Here is a 20,139-nt window from a genome sequence, read left to right on the forward strand (position 1 = left end):
TTTAGCTACCCCACATCTGAGATGGGCAAACTCCCATGGTGCCTTGCAAGGTAACCTCAGGCTGTAACTCTTCCCAGTGGGAAAGAATGAGGTGTGAGCTGGTGACACCTACCCAAAAGTTAGCCGAAGGTTCAGTGCATCCGGTAACTGTGGGAATGGCCGTCTGGAGGAAGGTTGGAGGCCTTACGCAGCGTTTTAGACAGGTGTGTCTGCTCTCTAAACCTTCCTGTGGAGACAAGAGTCAGCTCATGGGGATGGGGGTGGAGAGGATCGACACTGTAGCCTTTCTATTCGTCCTACAGCCACAGCCTGGGTTCCTTAGCCCAGAGTCCTCTAGGAAAGACCACCCACAGTGTCAGGTCACACAGGAAATTTCACAAGTGTGTGTTTGGGTGCTACGGAATGAGGTCCCCACTCAGGGACTTTAAGGTTGCTTCTGAGCTCCCATATACTCACTGCTGCAGTGGGTATCGTGTTCGCCCCCACTTTCATGTGTATCCGGTCTTTGGGGTAGTGAGGTCCATGAGGAGTGGGGCTCTACTGCTGGGAAAGATACTGCGAGAGAATTAACCCGGCTAGCAGGTAACAGCTGCCGCTTCTAGAGAACATTCTATTCCCTCTTACTTGGCTAAGCACATACAAGATGTCTTCTCACTTAGTTCTCACCGTGAGCCTTTGAGGTAAATAGCATTCCTCTTTTACAGAGTAGCAGGATTGCTTACATAATCTGCAGGGCCTGATGCAGACCAGAAAGGCGAGTCCTCTCCTCAAGAATTCCTAACGATGATGAATAGCTAGACAGGAAGCTAAGCAGAGGAGCTGGGAATGGAGGCATCGTGCACAGTTCTTGTGTTGTTGGCAGTAGCCTGGGAGAGGAGGGAACAGAAGCTCAGGGAGGGTAAGTGACCTGTCTAAGACCACAGGGCACACGACTGTCTTCTTATCTGTCATTTGACCATTGTTACTATTTTAAAGACCATTTAATAAATTCTGAATCTATCTATCTATCTATCTATCTATCTATCTATCTATCTATCTATCTATCTATCTATCTATCTATCTAGATCTCTCTCTCTCTCTCTCTCTCTCTCTATATATATATATATATATATATATATATATATATACCATCCTTGGTTCTGTTCTGCTAGAGACCCCTGGCTAGAATACGAAGGCAGGCAACTGAGCCGACTCAGCTGCTAAGCAGAAGGGGTTTACTAAAAAGCATTTGGGGTGCATAGTGTTCTTTTCTAGGTTTTTAAGCACTCAACAGAACTTCTTGCTTGGTGGTAGGGATGGCCACTTCTATGGAAGATTCTGGGTTAGTCTGCATGGGGGTCCCCCTCAGAATTTTTCCAGCAAAGCAAGGATGCTCAAAGGCTAGGGGAAAACTGAAAATATCAAACCCTCATTGCCTTGACTCTGTGTGAAATGAGGACATCAGCCAGAAATACAGCCAGCTCATAACAGAAACCCAGCTGCTGTGGCCCAACCGTAGGTAATGTTCCCTCTGCTCACAGGATACAGAGCCCCAGATGGGCTGTGTTGACCTGGAGATGCTGCTCAAGGATCCAGTCTCCTTCCTCCATTTTCCTCTGTGACTGCTAGTCTTCTGGTGCCAAGGAGGCTGCATCACCTCTGTGTTTGTTTGTGTTGTTGTTGTTGTTTTTTTGCTTATTTGTTTTGTTTTTCATGACAGGGTTTCTGTGTATAGCCCTGGCTGTCCTGGAACACACTCTGTAGACCAGGCTAGCCTCAAACTCACAGAGATCCACCTGCCTCTGCTTTTAGAGTACTGGGATTAAAGCGTGCACTACCACCGCCTGGCCACCCCTTGACTTTGTGTCTTCACTCTAAGCAAAAATAGAAAGGAAGAGTGAAGGGTAAAAGGTTGACGGTTGTCTCTTCCCCCACCCCTAGTGCTGGGACTCAGACACAGTCCTTTCCGCATGTAGGCAGACTCTTTGTCACTGAGACACATGCCAAGCCTTTGCTTTGTTTTTAAGACACGTTCTTGCTAGATAGCCTAGGCTGGCATAGGCCTCACCATCAGCATCCTGAGTGCTGGGGTTGCAGGTGTGTGTCTCCATGACGACCCTTCTTTTTCTTATGTTAATAACACCCCCTCGGTCCCATCCAGCTGATGTCCACTTAGAATTTTTTTTTCGACAGAAATCACACAGTAATGTAAGAGTAAGGGTCTTTTAGCACAAGCCCATCCAGGACAAAGCCAAGACAGAAGAGGGCACGGATACTGGCGAGACTGAAGCGGTATGTGAGCCATGGCAGCTGGATGCTATTTTGGCTCAAAACCCCTCACCACATCCCACTGTCTAGACAAGCCCTGTCCTACAAAAACAGAATTCAAACCCCAAAGCAGGCTAGGAGTGCACTTGATCACATGCTCGAGTAGCTACATTAAGAATGGCAAAGAAGGGGCTGGAGAGATGGCTCAGCAGTTAAGAGCATTGCCTGCTCTTCCAAAGGTCCTGAGATCAATTCCTAGCAACCACATGGTGGCTCACAACCATCTGTAATGAGGTCTGGTGCCCTCTTCAGGCCTGCAGGCATACACACAGACAGCATATTGTATGCATAATAAATAAATATTAAAAAAAAAGAATGGCAAAGAAACTGGGAGTGGTGGCATACGCCTGGTCCCAGCACATGAGAACTCAGAATGAGTATAGAATAAAAGACTGACATCAGCTATATAGTGAGACCCAACCCAGGATAACCAAATAAACAATCAAAGGATGAGATGAATCTAAACATCTTCTTTAGGCATTTGCTTTTCATCATTTTATACAATGATACAATTAACAGCAATGAGACACTGTCATGGTTTGGAGGGGAAATGCCCCTTCCTCCAGGCTTATACATTTGAACACTCATTGTCAGCTCGTGTTGCTGTGTTTTGGGTGGTGGTAGGGTTGGGATATTTAGAAGGTGGAGCCTCGCTAGAGAAAGTGAGTGTTCGTGGAATGGGTTGATGCTTATAGTCAGCCTTGTTTCTTGTCCTGTTTCTGCTTCCTTACCCACCAAGAAGCCTCCTGCTTCTGCTGCCACAGGACAAACTTCACCTGCAGCCGGCTTTAGCACCATGGTGGGCTGTGGCTTCAATACATGAGACAAAGAAATTTCCTTCTTGTCAGATGTTTGCACACAGCGGCAGGAAAAGTCGCCAGTACAGATGGACTGGGCTGTATCTCAGTGGGTGGGGTGTCCACAGAGCGTGCCCAGGGTCCCGGATGGATCTCCAGCCACTCATGAACTGAATAGGGTGGCCTATTCCTGTAATCTAACCGTGGGATTATGGTCGGGGCTGGGAGGTTGTCCTCGGCTACAGAGCAAGTTTGAGGCTACCCTGGACCAGAATACAAATCAGCACCACTTATACTGCAGCACGACCTGCTGGGAACAGCGGCCTTCTCTACAGCGCTCAGTGGTACCTGCGGCCACACAGCTGCACCTGGCACCACACCTATGCTTGGGAAGCTTGTTCGCAGAGGGGTATTTTAATCCCTCCCCCACCAACTATGGGAATGTACATTTCTAAGTATATTTTAATTTTTATTGACACACTAATTGCATATTTTCCTGGGGTACAGTGTGCCATTTCAATTTTCGAGGATGATCCAGAAACATCGTGGCAAACAGCTATTACTTTCTTACAATTTCCATCCTCCCTCCCACCAGGAAGGGGATTGCAAAAGGCCAGGGAGGTGAGGCTGTCACCTGACTTCACTGACTTCAGCAGACCTATTGAAGGTACAGAAAGACCCGTGGCAGCCACACACCCAGAGCAAGGAAGGTCCTGAAGATGAAGAATTGCTCTGTCCCGGGAGGTTCCTACTCCTGCTGGAGGCTTTTCTTTGGTTCTGGAGAAAAGCTCAGAAGGGTGCCTGATTCACAGGAAGAGCCCCCGTGATGCCAGTGGTCATTGTTATAGCCCCAAATAGCTATATCTTGAAACCATGTTCACACGTGTGCACGAACAACCATACTCCTTACAATAAGGCATGCAGGCGGTTTCTATGCCTAGTCTATACATTATGAGTATCGTACCTACGTGAAGGGGGATGCTCAAGTGTTTTGGGGACTATACCTGCTCCTAGGGTATTCCTATACTCATTTCCCAGGTCCTCAAATCTACTTTGTGAGTAAGAGATTAAATATTATGGTCCCTTTTTACAGATGAGTAAACCAAGCCAGAGAAATTGAACTGCCTGCTCACGTTCCCGCAGCTAGTCTTGTCTCAGTGACAACTGCCATCCTCATGGATTGACATTGTGCATAAACAGCAATTCTGGGGCAACAGGTGTCCGGCCTGGGAGCCTGCTCTATAATCTCATTGCCAACACCAGCCACGCCCATCCTATGGGAAGAACCAGTCTCCCCAACTCGAGGCTCCTCCTGTCCTGGAAACCGGCTGCAGCCAGCCACAAAGAGAAACGTGGAGCGGCAATTGCCGCCTCAACAATGACAAGTGATGAGGCACAATAGGAGGAGCGGGGCTGTAATCAGCTTCAAGCTATACTTAGCTATTTACGAGTCCTGCAGCTCGCTCCCGAGCGAGGGAGAGAGAAGCGCACACCCTCGGCCCAGCGCTTGCTCATCACCGCTGCGCACCATGCGGAAAAGGGCCCCTTTGTGACAGCGCCACAAATTACAGCCCAGGCAATCTGAGTTTCAGTTGGTGGATTCTTCTCTCTCCTAAAAGAAAAATCTGTGTTAAGCTTAATTACAGTCTGTCATTACCCGCAATCTTGTAATGATCCAAAGTCCCAGGCAAAATGATAATAATAAAAAAGGGAAAGTGAGCGAGGATCAATCCAAATATGAATAGAAAAGATCTAGACAAATGCGGGGGAAGGGAGGTGATGGGGCATTATTCAGAAACAATCGGGAAGGAAGACCGGCATCTCGGAGAGGTAAACAGTTGTTCCGGCTCCATTGTCGGTGTACCAGGCGAGGGCTCAGCACTAACTTTCCTTATTCTCGGCGTCTTGAATCTTGGTGCTTTGACAGTCACCTCGTAAAGTGTAGGGAGCAGCTCTCGGGATATGGGGATGCCCATCATCAAATGACCTAGATTTAATAGGACCGCACTTCTTGCATCCCGAGAAGGGTCCTGGCAGACTGGAAGTGTTCCGCTGATTGCATTCCGCTTGTAGCAAGAAAGGGGTGGGCAGGGTGTCGGGAGAGGTTGATCCCACGACGCCTTTTAAGCCAAGTTTTCTTTTGTTAGTTTTCACCTACCCACCGGGGCTTCCTTTCCAGTTGCAGGAGACCAACGAGTGTGCCCTCTTGTGGCCACATGGGGAGTGGAAAGGATCTCTTCCCCGAGACTGGGTGCTAGAGAAAGGGCAGTCAGGAGGTCTCAGAGGTTAAGCCAATCTTCCAGAAACGCGGTGTTTCGGACTCCACAGAACTTTTTTGAGATCATTTTGGTGACAAAAGAAATCCCTCCTTTTCCTGTTTAGCATTATCAGATTTATGAAAACAATTATTCTGTAATACATATTAAATAATTCTTGATTATTTCCTATTTACTGCTTATGGGAATTCTTTGGCTATCAAGGAAGCCTGCAGGAGCCTTTCACAGTGAGATTGTAAGAATTCCACGTTGGGGGTAAATACCAATGGGCTGGAGCTGTACTCAGTTTGTAAGGTGGAGCTGATGGGAGAATGGCTTGGTTTCTTTTCTGTTGCTGCAGAAAACACCATAACCAAGAGTTTATTGGGGGCTTATAGTCCCAGAGGGTTAGAATCCACGATCTTCATGGTGAGGAGCATGGCAGCAGGCAGGCAGGCATGGCATTGGGTAGGGCTAAGAGCGTACATCGTCACTCACAAGCATGAATGAGAGAGCTATTTGGGATTGGCTAGAGTCTTTTGAAACTCAAAGCCCAGCCCCAGTGACACAACTCCTGTAATAAGACCACACCTCCTAATGTAGTAATATGGAGCGGCGGGGCTGTGTCCCCAACACCCCAGCCGCCTGCCCTGCCCGGCTAGCTTATGCCCTGAAATAATTACACGGAAACTGTATTCTTTTAAACACTGCTTTGGCCCATTCCTATCTAGCCTCTTCTAGGCTAATTCTCACATATTAATTTAGCCCATTTCTAATCATCTGTGTAGCGCCCCTAGGTGCGCTTACCGGGAAGATTCTAGCCTAAGTCCATCCTGGGTCGGAGCTTCATAGCGTGCGTCTTCCCTGGAGCAGGTAGCATGGCGTCTCTCCTGCGTCTGCTCCGGAGAGGAGAGCTGTCGTGTCTGACCTCACTTCCTCTTCCTCCCAGCGTTCTGTTCTGTTTACTTCCACCCACCAAAGGGTGGGCCTATCCAATGGGCCTAGCAGTTTCTTTATTGCTTAGCCAATGAAATCAACAGATTGATATATGATACTCCCACATCATCCTAATCCTTCCCTTACAGTTCCACCAACTGGGGATGAATATTCAAATATCCAAGTCTATGAGGAAGGGCATTCTCAGTCAAACCATCACACTCCACTTCCTGGCTCCCCTAGGCTCATGGCCATATCATAATGCAAAATGAATTTAGTCAAGCTGCAGAGTCTCCATGGTCTTCTACAGTGTCAACAAATTGTTTAAAAGCTCAAAGTCTCTTCTGAGACTCAAGACAATCTTTTAACTGTAACCCCTTGTAAAATCAAAAGGCAAATCACATAGTTCCAACCTCCAATGGCATAGAATGTGCAGTACCATTCCAAAAGGGAGCAAAGGCGGTATTGTGAGGAAATACTGAACCAAAGGAAAACCACAATCTAGCAGGGTAAACTCCGAACTCGGTAGCTCCATGTCTGATGGCTCCACCCCTCCATCTTTGCTGACTGTAATACACTTTTCTCTCCTGGGCTGGGCCCACTCACTATCTGCAGTTCTCCTTGGCAGATATCCCGAGGCTCTGGGAAGCACCTCTAGCATCTCAGAGTCTCTAACACAACCCAAGCTTTACTCTCTCATCTTCATACGGTAGCACCCCTGGGCCTCCATGCAGGACTCCCCTGCCACCCCTGGCTTCAGCAGCACTCCCAAACCACCAAAGAGGATTCCACAACCCCTCTACTGTGTGCCCTTCACAACTGTAAAGCCAGAGCCGCCTGACGCTGCCTACGTTACGGCCAATTTCAGCTGCCCTCTTGTGATGGAGCCTGGCCCTCTCCTTCAGTTATATTTGCATAAGCTTTACTGTGTTGGTGCCTTTCAGAGGTAGAAAAATTCCCCAGGCCTTTCAGTCTTATAAATTGGAAGCTTAGCCATGTGGGGTCTCACCTGAGGGATCCCCCACCTTTACTCCATTCCACAGTGGGCCTCACCTTAACTCTTTCGGCACGAGCCCTGGCTCCAACATTAAATTCTCTGGCATTCTTTTTTACCTCAAACTGTATATTTTGTATTTCTTTTTATCCAATCTGTCCATTTTCATTGTGTAATTATATAACCATGGTTACTAATTACCACATGACAAAGTCAATATTAGGCTGTCTTGAAATCTTCTCTGCCAATGAAATTACTCCAATATTTTTCAACTTCACCTCAGGCAGGATATGGGCAAAAAAAGCAGCTCCCTTTTTTTTTTTTTTTGCCAAAACACTACAAGAATGATTCCTAGCCCAATTGTTGATATTGTTCCCTTCTGAAACCTCCACAGTTCACATTGTTTTCAGCTTTGTCTTCCAAGTCCCTTCTAGAATGGTCCATTAAGGCCGGCTTATAGTATTCAACCACTTTCCTATTCCAGAGTTCTAGTGTCTTCCATAACCCTTTAAAAACCAGCAAGGGCAGCAGGGGAGGGGGTAGCACACACTTTTCATACCGACACTCAGGAGGCAGAAGCAGGTGGATCTCTATGAGTTCGAGGCCAAGGACAACCTTATCTACAGAGCTAAGTTCTAAGACAGCCACGGCTACACAGAGAAAACCTGTTTCCCAAAACCAAAACAAAACAAAATCCAGCGTGGTCAGAACTGACACAGCCACTCCTTGGTATCAACTTTTGTTTTAGTAACCTTTTTATAGCTATGAGGAGATGCCATGAGCAAGGCAACCTGTAGAAGAAAGAGATTACTAGGGGTTTATAGGTTCAGAGAGTTAGAGTCCATGACCACTATGGCAGGGGGCATGGCGCTGGAGCAGTAGCCGAGAGCCCACATCTTGAAACACAAGCACTATGCAGCGAGAACTAACTGGGAGTTACTAGGGTCTTTTGAACTCAAGCTTGCTCTGGGTGACACACCCCTTCCAACAAAGCCACACCACCCAATTCTTCCCAAACAGTTTCACCAACGAGGGATGAAGTATTCAAATGTCTAAGTCCATGGGGACCATTCTCATTCAAACCACAACAGAGTCAAGTCCCCATTTAGGATGCTTTGCTAGGGTGGCTTTTGGGTTATAAAGAGGAATTAACCACTGTCCTATGCCATGTCCCTCACCTTCTAACCCTCGAACGCACTCTGGCTTCAGGAAGAAAATGAAGACTCAGTTTTCTCACGGGCCCTGTTTCCTGATTTTGAAGTCACCAAGAGTCTATTTGGCTGTGAGAACAATTTTAGGAGTGACATGAGTTAGAAATTATCACATTGCAAAAGCCAGAAAACTCACCACCAAACTACTTTTTTTCTTAAATATGTAAAATGTGTAAGGTGGATAAAAGAGAACTCTAGATATTAGGATTCAGGGAGGGTTTGCTCCCAGCAAAGAGGAACACTCAGCAAGGGCTTTTCATTTCTCCCCCGTCTTCTGTGGTGTTGCAGACACCATCTGGACCTGTCATAGCCCCTCCTAAAGTTCACCTGCAGTCACGATCTGCACGTCCAAGGTTCTCTGCAGCCCTCTGCCCCGGGGCATCCTCTGCCCAGAGGCATACACCATCAGCTGAAAATACCAGAAAGTAAATGTCCTCAGATTGCCTCTCTACCTCAGGGAATAAAATTTAGAGAATAAATACCTCAGCTTATCGGTCCTCAGTGGGACAATTATAAGCTGTGATTTGCTCTGTTTTTCTCAAAGTGTCCCCCAAGGACTGAGCCCTCATTGCCCATAGGAGGCTTCAAATTCCCCCTTCATGGCTCCCATTTTTTCCTGTCTCACTTCTTCCAATACTTCCTCCCATCCTTCCTAACTGCTCCCTATACCACTGGCCCCAGTCTTTTTCTCTGTCCCAGGATAATTGGGACTGGGAACAGAGCACATCACTTTAGAAGCTGCGGACCAGGCGTCTCCCCAAAGGCTCAGATTGACTCATTGGGATCCTTTTGAGCACAAATATCTTTAAAAGAACATAACAGGGTTGTCAAGATGGCTCAGTAGATAAAGGTACTGACAACCTGAGTCTGGTTCCTGGAATCTACTCTGTAGGAGAGGGAGAACCTGATTCCTAAGTCCTCTGACCTCTACACCTGTTCCAGTCACCAAGCCACTTATGTGTCAGAGCTAACCTGACTTGGAGGAAAGATACTGGCTTAGTGTTTGGCCTCATGTGAGTGACCAACATCCCTTCTCCAACTCCCTTTTCTCTCTTCAGTCCCCTCAGCTCTTTATCCTCCCCTTTCTTCCTCCCTTCCTTCCCTGTCCTTGGGCTCTTATAACAGAATGCAGGATCCTGGATCATTTATAAACACAGAGATCTGCTTCTCAGAGTTCTGTGGGCTGAGAAGTCCAAGACCAAGGTGCTGGAACCTGGGGAGGGCCTTCCAGCTGTGTCCTTGGGTGAAGGAAAGGCAAAGGCAGCAAGCCAGCAGAACACCACACATGCCTCTTCAGAAAGGCTTTGCTTCTGTTCACAGGGGAGGGGAAATGCCAGCCCAGCCCCCTCTTATGAGGCCCAGCTCTTAATACCACCACACTGCCAATGTAGTCGAGGAGGGGGCAGATTAAACCCAGACAGCTTTGAGCGACCCTTGGGGTAATCCTACAATTAGAGGCCATCATGGATCAAATGCTGGGCTCTGAGCCAACCATGGAGGCACACACTAGTAGTCCCAGCACTTGGGAGATAACAGCAGGTTATCATAGGTTGGAGGCCAGGTTGGGCTTAAGAAACAAAACCTTCCCTTGGATGGGAGGAAGGAGTGTGATCCCACAGCCTGGGAGTAAGGGAAGTTGGCTCCTTCATTTCCCAGTGGAGAGGCTGGAGGTCAGGCCGGCAACACCAGCTTGCCTGCATATACACACACGGTCTTCTCTTTCACTCAGAAGGGCCTCTCCTCAAGCTGACCAGCAGGCTCTCAGGATACCGCAGCAGCCAAATCCTGCTGGGTGGCCCTGGTCAACAGTCTTGTTTTTCCTACAAAACAAAGACTTGAACCAGGCTCTGAAAGGATTCCCCTCTATAGTCACGAGCTGAGGAATTATACACGATCTAGTAGATGCCAACTTTTCCCTAAGCACAGGTTATAAAGTTAGCAGAAGAAATAGGCAAATATTTTAATTTCTCTAAGACAGACCATGAGATAGGAAGTATACTGACGTGAGGTTGGTCATTACAGACAAGGACAGGTTCCCTGAGGGTGAAGAGACCAATGGAAGGGGAACCTGTGGGCGGGAGGCCAGGAGTGGCAGCTGAGCTGAGCCAGATGGGGAAGGATCCAGCCCACAGGAACCAGGGCAGAACATTCCAACAAGATGTGGAAGGAGAGAGAGGAAGAGGAGGAGAGTAGGCCTAAGTGCAGAGTGGGATCACACCGGGGCCAAATCCAGCCATAAGGTGAGGTGTGTGCTTCTGAGCTCCCCTGAGAGAAGAGGTCAGAGGTCCCCAGCAAGAGAGAGTTAAGAAGAGATCTTCAGTGCCCCACCGCATCTCCGGTCCTGTGAAGCTGCTCAGAGACCTTAACTCTGACCCCGCATGTGCCCCTGGGGACAGACAGCAATGGAGACCCACAGGGACTGAGGATTGTACCAGCTAGGGGTGGGGCAGCTAAAACATGGCGCCACAATGCCCTGGGCCGCTGTGTTCAGTCCTAGCTCAGTGGCGGTTACTCAGGCTTGCTGTACACAGGTACCGGTGTTGGGTGTGTGCTTTTGTGACATGTGGCTAGTTCTCCTCAGTCTTCTTAGTGGTTGAGGAGCTATGACACCAAATCCTAGGTCCAGTGACCGACTGAAGTGGGGGACATGGAGCTGATGACTCCAAAGTTGCTCAAGTCCAAGAGTCTCAGAGTTCCAAGGTGCTAGCCCTCTCCGTGGCGAGAAGCCTGCTCCTGGCCACCTTCCGCTTCCACTTCAGCGGCCCTGTACGCCTCTGTTGACAAGGCCAAGGCTGACCTAGTTTGACTGTGGACTGCACAGGAGCGCTCCGCTCCGTTGCAGGATTTGTTCCCGTTTGTTTATCTGCCGCTAAAAATACTCGTGAGAAGCAAAGGCGCAACTGACCTTGACTCTCACCAAACTGCCTGGTGCCGAAGCTCTTCCGGCTTCTAACCTGCCGCTCTGTGCTCCGGGAACAGACGACTGGTTCCAGCAGCTACGAGCTGATAAAGACACATCTCCAAACCGGGTACGGTGGTCTTTACCTGTAACTATGCACTCACCAGGAGAAGGCCAGCCTCAGCTACAAAGTGAGTTGGAAGTTAGCCTGGGCTATATGACACCCTGTCTCAAAATAACAAACAGGCCTGACTTCTGGAGGCTTGGTTCCCAGCCCGTTGGGAAACGTCCAACTTAGCCTTCCTTAGTGAGGTGTTTTAGGTCATCAGCAGTATGTCAAGGGCATTATGGGTACCTGTTCTTTCTCTTTTGTCCCTGCCTCTGAAATGAATGGTTTTGCTGCACTCTGCACTCTTGTTATGATGTTACCACAGACCTGCAGTAATGGGGCCAACCAGTCATGTGCTGAACCCTCTCAAATTGAGAACCCAAATAAGCCTTTTTATAAATTGGCTATCTCAGGTATTTTTCTTTTAAAAATTTTTTATTTATTCTTCCCTCATACAATACATCCCAACCACGGCTTCCCCTCCCTCCCTCCATTCCTCTCAAAGCAATGGAAAACTGAATAACAAAAACCACTTCGACTGTTTGCAAAATTTCCAGAGGTATTTATTTCTGTTATTGATTTCAAATTTAACTCCGTTGTGGTTAAAGGACACAGCTGGTCCAACCTGAGTCTTTTAATAGTTTTTAGGTGGTTTTGCTATTTCTATATGATGGATTCCAACTTTGCGTTCACTGGTTCTGCTTCGTCCTTTCCACTGGAGACTGCTGGGGTGGCAAATGTTTTAGCATTTCTGGTAAAATAGAGAAGACCTTTGCAGGCCTTTTGATTGTGATGCTATTGGAGGCAAACCAATATCGAGGACACATCCTGGTCAGGGTGAAGTTGTCCTTTCATACCGGAAGGCATCAGATAAAATCTATTGGCTTCAAAGTGGCTGTTGGACTCCCGAGAAATGGCAGTTCATGGTTCTCCATGGTTGGCGGTTTACAGGTTCAGCAGTGTTAGTAGCTGTGAACATTGGTGAGAGATAACCTGGGCTACTGAGCCCATGACAAGCTCCTGTCACAGCCAGAGTGACTCCACTCATGAACCCATAGCACACAAACTGGCAGGATCACGGCTGGGCTTAGGCTCCTGTGTACTGACTGAGTCGTTGGTCCATTGATGGCTTCATATCTCTTCTGCAGTTAATATCACTTCTTATGAGCTCTCGTGCAGTCCTCAACGTTATTACACTTTGTGTCTACCCCCACGGCTCTGTCCACGTCTGACTTTCCCAGACCTCTCTGTTCTCAGTTTGACTATATTGTCTTAACAACCACGTGAGTAAGGAAGGAACTAGCAAACTGCAAGCAAAGGGCTAGGAAATAAATATTTTACCTTTGGTCTGCCATCTGGTCGCTGTTGCAAGCACACAAATTTGTCGTCACAGTAGAAATGAAGCTGCAAATAATATAAAAGTGACTAGGCATGGCTGTTTAAATAAAACTTTATCTATAAAAACAAGTACTTGGGGGAGATTTGGCCCATAGAACAGAGTTTGCTCACTTGGCAACTAACCCTTGAGTTCTCTCTCTCTTTCTGTCTCTGTCTCTCTCTCTTGCTGTAGTCTGGTGGTAGTTTTAGGCCTATACCTAGATATTAAGTCAGTAAATCAGTTGGTTGAGTTTGGCTTGGTTTCTTCCTTTGTGGCGTTGTGGAGGACGCTGCATGAGTTACAATAGGTGTGGGCTGAGGAGGACTCAATGAAGTACCAGTCAGTCAGTGGCATTGGGACATGAGCAGACTAACCTGTACCTGCACACACAGAAATCTGCAAAGACACATGCACACACAGAAGTCTACAGAGACACATGCACACGCAGAAATCTACAGAGACACATGCACACACAGAAATCTACAGAGAAACATGCACACACAGAAGACACACATAGCTATACACAGTCTGTGTGACGTACACATGCGTGTCTTGTAAAGCTCCCCAGAGTGTCACTGTGAGGGTCTTAAAGCTGAACTGAGGTAGGGCGTGACAGTGCGTGTCTCTAGTCTCAACGCTCATGAGGTGAGGCAGATCTCTCTGAGTTTGAGGCCTGCCTGGTCTACATGGGGACCCCCACATTAGCCAGGCTGACACAGAGAGACCCTGTCGAAACCAAAACCAAAATGAAACATCAATGACAAACCCAAAATGTGAACTGAGAAGACGTCCTCAAGACCTTGGGCACCGGTGCCCTGCAGTCAGGCCAGAGTGACTTCTTAGTGGGGGAAGGAGAAGGCCTGGCCCTCTCAGACCATCTTGTCCTCTGATACCTGAGATCAAGGCTGTTGTGACTGTCACCTTTGGCAGTCACCTGGGGCTTTGTGAAGATTTGGATTATTAAGATGTAAATTAATAGTCACAATCCCTGGCCCTTAAGTTAAACTTTTCCTGAAAGGCCTCCGTGGGCTCTGCTGTTTACCGGTCCACACAGAATGCTGTCTCCCCAAGGACGCTGTGAGGTGTAAATGGCCACAGAAGGGCCCTGAAAAGCAAACCCTTTAAATCCAGTCAGGATCGCAGGTGCACGGGGAATGGAAAATGTATTTGGTTGGATAAATTATGGTCAGCTACATTTTCCCTTTTTTCCCCTCCCTTTTTTATAAAGCTACCATAAAAACCCAGGGTAAGTTACCATGAAAAGCTATAATAATGCTAATTTTGCTCCCATTTCTTGGCTTTTTCCACTAGACTCTAGGCTCTTTAATATGACTTTAAATTTTTTTTCCATTAATAACGCCCTTTCTTTCGGACCCTGCACTTTTGAGGCTGTATTATGATGTCCTTCCATGACTGACGGCTGCATATTTGGTGCTGAAAATCAACTGCTAATGTGTGAAAGCACATTCCCGAGGGACACGCTGTCCACCCCCAGGTTTAAAAGCTTCCAGACATGAGTGAGGATGAATCAGTCTGCATGGAAGCATCTGGGGCAGCTTGCCCTGGAAACTCGGCAACAGGGAGATCTGGAAGATAAGAATACATTAAACGAGGAGGCACACGTGTGATCTGTCACTTGGGGGACCAGCTAGAGGCCAGGGATAACCACAGATGTGCTAATCACCCATCACAGGGACCAAGTCCTTCTACATAATTGCAAGCCCTGGCTTCCACTTCTTCCTCCCAAACAGAGGCCCTGGTACCATGTTGGGGAAAGGCTTGACTATGGTTTAGGGGTTTGTTCCAGAATTCCTGTGTTAGAACTGTAATTCCTTGAGAATATACGATTGGGGGATGGTGTCTGATGGGAGTATAGATTGACATAGTCACTATGGAAACCAGTATAGAGGTTTCTCCAAGAGCAAAAGCTAGAACTAACACACGAGTCGGCTATCCCACTCCTGGGCATCTACCCAAAGGGCTCTATGTCCTGCCCTAAAGATCCCTGTGTATCTGTGTTCATTGCTGCCCTAGTCACAATATTAGGACTTGGAATCAGCATAGATGTCCATTAGCTGTGGGACAGACGAGGAAAATGTAGCACACGTGCACAGTGACATTCCACTCGTGACTAAGGGAAAACGGGCTTTTGATATATGCAAGAAGATGAACAGGAACTGAAAATATCATACTGGGATGAGATAACCTAGACCCAGAAAGGAAAACACCTCGTGTTCTCTCTTCTGCGTAGTTCTTAGATTTAATTTTTGATAGCTGTGTTTAAGTTGGAGTAGTCAAGGTCACGTAGCCACAAAGGAGGGAGGGATGAGGAATAGGGGGAAATTTAAATGGGGAGGGGGAGGATAATATTTAGTTAGCTTTCTATTGCTGTGATAAAACACCATGAATGAGCAAAAAAAAAAAAAAAAACAACTTGGAGAGATAAGGATTTATTTAATCTTCCAGTTCATCGATCAGGGAACGTTCAGGGCAGGAAGTCAAGGCGGCAACTGATACAGAGGCTGTGGAAAGTGCTAGTTACTGGTCTGTGCCCCATGGCTTGCTCAGCTTGCTTTATTAGACACCCCAGGACTGCCTGCCCAGTGACGGCACCACCCAAACTGGGCTGGCCCCTCCCACATCAACCACTAATTAAGAAAATGTACTGTAGACCTGCCTATAGGCAAATCTTATAGAGACATTTACTCAATTGAGAGTCCTGCTTCCCAAATGACTGTAGCATGTGTCAAGTTAACACAGAACCAACTGGAACAGACAGTAAGTCACACGTGATATGGAAGTAGAAGGGGTTGGAGGATACTAAGGGAGGGGGGTGTTTAAAAGGGAATGGAAGTAGGGGGGTTAAAGAAACGTGGAGGTTGGGGGTGGGTCAACCAAAACTAAGAGTATATGAAAAAAAAACTACATAGAAACCTACTACTTTATAACCTAACAAAAACTATGGTTTTTTGTTTGTTTGTTCTTTAGGGTTGACTAGAAGTACTCTGCATGGGTAGCTAACATTGTTCCCAGAAGTTGTAGGTTTTCAATCCTATATCTTGATGCCAGGGGTGAGATTCTTCTTATGAGTTGTTGACCAGAGAGCCCCAGCAGCTCCCCCAAACAATGCAGGCTACTACCATTGTTCTTAGACGCCCACCAACACTAGACAACGAGACTCTGGATACAATGCAGAGCTGGAAGCTTCCTTCCTGCTGGCTAGCTTTCATAGTGCCAGTAGACGCTGTATGTAAGATGTGGGGGGAAGTCATCAACAGACATACCCAGTTATATCATCTATATGCTACAGTTTTTAACTGCCTAGCATGATACACCCACTGGCGCCATATTGGCATCAATGGTCTGGAGTTAATTAACCACTATCTGATCAAATTTGAGGTTGACTTCATGGTAGGAAATACATGTTTGGTTCTGTGGAACTGCTCAGAAGCCTGTGGCTAGGCACATCACAGGTGTTATGGGAAAACCAGCTCCTGGTAGTCTGCCAAATGGACATGTAGTTAGATTTTCTTCTACGTATTTCTGTTTACATAGACTAGCGTGGCTCTCAGGCTTGATAAGAGACGCCTTTTCAAAAGTGGGTGATGGCCAAAGTACTGGGAATAAGTGATTGCCGAGTTCTTGGAACCAAAAGGAATTTCCTTCTAAGGATCAGGAGACATCGTGGAAGAGAAGACAGAAGAACGCGAAAGCCAAAAGATTGGGAAGAGTAAAGTCAGGAGTGAGGGCGGCTGGGGAGATGACTCCACGAGTAAAACACTTCCTGCTAAAGCGTGGGGGCCCCAGTCTGAATCTAACGTCCATGTAACAAGCTAGGCATGGCGGCACACGTCCATAGTCCCTGAGCCGAGAGGTGAGGCTAGGAGGAGCCCAGCTGCTCGCTGGCTGCCAGCCTAGCTACTCAGTGAGCTCCAGCTCTAGTGAGAGACCCTGTTTCAAAATATAAGGTGGAGGGCAATAGAGGAAGATGGCATTCCCCTTTGTCTTCTACACGCACGCGCACGTACACGCACGCGCACGTACACGCACGCGCACGTACACGCACATGCACCTTTCGCCCAGGATATCCTTCAAGCCTTCCAACGTTTCTCGAGGACAGTCTCCATAGCCATACGCTCTCCGAGTGCTGGTGTTTGCCACCGCTTGCTGATTTTTCATGGTAGGTCTCTTAAATCACCTGCTGTAACCCACTGCCTGCCACTCCTCTGCCTCGGAATTTATAGTCTAGTTAAAGTCACATCCATGAAAGGGGAGGGAACGAAGGCTCTCTCTCTCCCTTCGAGCCCCCAAATTGATTTGGCACTGGAAGCCACTGTTATATTTTATACTGAGTCTTCTGAATCAGTTCATTGAATTTTAGCTGTAGCTATATAAAACCCTCTCTAGTGAAGTTATTTGGCCATATTGCAGATGGTTCTGCCGTGATCCATCAATGCCACTAACTATCAGCAATAAAGAAAAATTCTTTTTCTCTTTTCATTGTAATGAATTTTCTAAACTCAGGCTGAACTTTGGAAGGCACTTTGCTATTCCTCTAATTTTTAAGCAGGAACATTTTGTGATGCTCTGTGAAACCTATAGGAGGGTTGGCAGCAAAATTTGTTTCCTGTGTTTGCAGGAAGCTTGTTGAAGAAATTTGGGCAGCTATGGCTTGGAGTTCATGGAAGGGGAAGATGGGATTTGGAGAAGGGGCCCATGGGAATTCCATTCAAGATGTCTGAGTAAGTGTCCAGGTTAGGAGGAAGGAGTTTGGCAAACAAAGAGCAGGTATGAGTTGAAATGATTTCATTTTATTACATCAAGAAAGGGAGGAAAGTTAGTCTAATTTAGCCAATGGTTACAAAACATAGTTACAATGCCCTGCATGAGAAACTGACCTCTAAGTAATCGAAGGAGCTATTGACTTCAACACATGAAAAGCGCTATAAAGAGGCTCAGAGGGAGGAGGCAGGTGATATCCGCAAGAGGTGGTCATTTAGCTCATAACGGGAAGGTAGGACTACACCTGAATACTACTCAGAGGCATCTTTTTCAGGGCTATATGAGGAGTTCATATAAACACGAATTCGAGAAGAACCTTTACGCCAGTCACCAAGCCTCTAATAATAAGTTATAAAGATTAGTATCAGCTTCCATGGTAAGCTGGTGATTGTGAACATCCTGCCCGGTGCTGGGATAAAGATTTACTTTCATCATTTCTGCTGTCTCCTTAGAAGTCCTCAGTAGAAATACCCTTCCTCAAGGGATCACTCTAGTTAACCAACCAACAATCTCATTCTTACTGTTTGTGCAATGGCGGTTAGCCAAACCAAAGTCAAGCAAAGAGCTGTTTTGGAAAAGTAATTTTTATTTGTGCCTGTATGCGTGTATGCGTGCGTGCGTGCGTGCATGTGCGTGTGCGTCGTGTGTGTTCAGGTGCCTGCAGAGGCCAGAAGTGGGCATCTGATACTCCAGAGCTGGAATTGTGAGCCGCTCGATGTGGATTCTGCCTGAACTTGTGTCCTTTGGAGGAGCAGCAAGCACTCCTGTGAACCTTCTCTGCAGCTTAAAAGGCTATTTTAAAAATAAATATTTAGCAGACAGACACCTTCCCTTTGTGTCTCTACCTAGGAAAAGCCCTAGGATATTTGTGTTAGCATTCCGGTAGCACGGCAAGTGCCCCAGAAAAATCCACTTCCTGGAGGAAATGCTGATTTGGTGCTCACAGTTACAGGCTTTGCTTTGTGTCTGTGTCTGGTGTAGCATAGGAGTGTGGTGTGATCATACCCACGAAGGAACAACGCTGCTCACTTCACTGTGGTTAGGGAGCAGAGAGAGAGCTCGTGCTTATAACAAAGCCCTTCCCTTAAGATCTGTTAGATTCCGAATCCATAAATGCATGATTCCTCCCATGAGGGCGGAGCCCTCAATTCAACCCTGTCACAGTCACCTCACCTCGATGACTGCTGCACTGGGGACTAGACTTTCAAAACACGAGCTTGTGAGGAAGTGGGGCAGCATTTCAGAACAAAATGAGAGCAACAAAAACTCAGCTTAACTGAGTTTAGACCACGCCAGGGACATAGGCAGACAACACATAGTCTGTGTTAAATTATTTGTAGTTAGCAACAAAAACAGACTTCGCTTTAACAAAACGAGATTTACTGGAAGGATTTTGGGGACTCGCAGACTCTTCAGGAGGCTGGGGAATTGACCTGGAGACGGAAGGTTAATGCAAGTCACCCCAGCTAGGACACCCATTTCATCGCAGTGTCTGGGCACAGCAGTGGGAATAGCAAATGCCAGATTTGTGCACCAGCATGACTTTCCTATCCAAAGTCCTGGAACAGAGAGTATAACACAGTCAAGGCTGGGTCATGCGCCGACCACTGTTGTATCAGACCACAGAAAGAGGCCTCTAACTTCATAATAGTCTGTAAAATAAAATCCAGGATGCTTTGGGGTGACCCCCAAACAACATATGTCCACTACAAATCCAATATAAAAGAGAAAAAACATCCATGTTAGAATGTCCGTTTTCACGCAGAGTCGTCTTCTGAATTCTTTATTATTTTTCCACCTATAGAAAGGCCTGGAAACAAGGGTTCTCAAGTTATGGTTCCCATGCCAACAGTATCAGCACTACAAGATGCATCTGCTTCCTAGGGCTGCGGAACACATTGCCAGAGTGCTTAATACAATGGCAATCTTTCTCTCACAGTGCTGGAGGCCAGAGGCTACAATGAAGTTGCCAGCAGGACCACACATACTTGGAAGACAGAGGAAGGATCTTTTCTTGCCTCTTCCCCATTCCTGGCGTTCCCAGCAGTGTTTGGTGTCTCTCAGCCTGCAGATTCATCATTCCGAATGTTGCCTCGGACATCGACATAGCGTTCTACTATGTCTCTCTGGGTCTGTGAGCTGCATTTATTTTTCTTATAAAGACTTATATTGAATTTAGACCCCAACCTAAGCCAGCACAATCTCACCCTCACTGAGCAATCTACAAGGCTGTTACTTCCAGTCCGGCTACATTGTATCTACAGCCATACCACATGGAGCATGTCCTGTTTTATCTCATCTCAGAAGCCAATAGGATTACACTCTGAGGTTTGTGATGGGCATGGATTGGGCTATTTACTTAGCAAGTGCAAATTCTCAGGTTTTTGCCCTGGACCTACCAAGTCACAGCCTAGGAGTGGATCCTAGCTAGCACCTGTGTGGGAACTCATGCTAAAATGTGACCAGCAGAT

Source organism: Microtus pennsylvanicus, chromosome 12, assembly GCF_037038515.1.
Source record: "Microtus pennsylvanicus isolate mMicPen1 chromosome 12, mMicPen1.hap1, whole genome shotgun sequence".
Lineage (NCBI taxonomy): Eukaryota > Metazoa > Chordata > Mammalia > Rodentia > Cricetidae > Microtus > Microtus pennsylvanicus.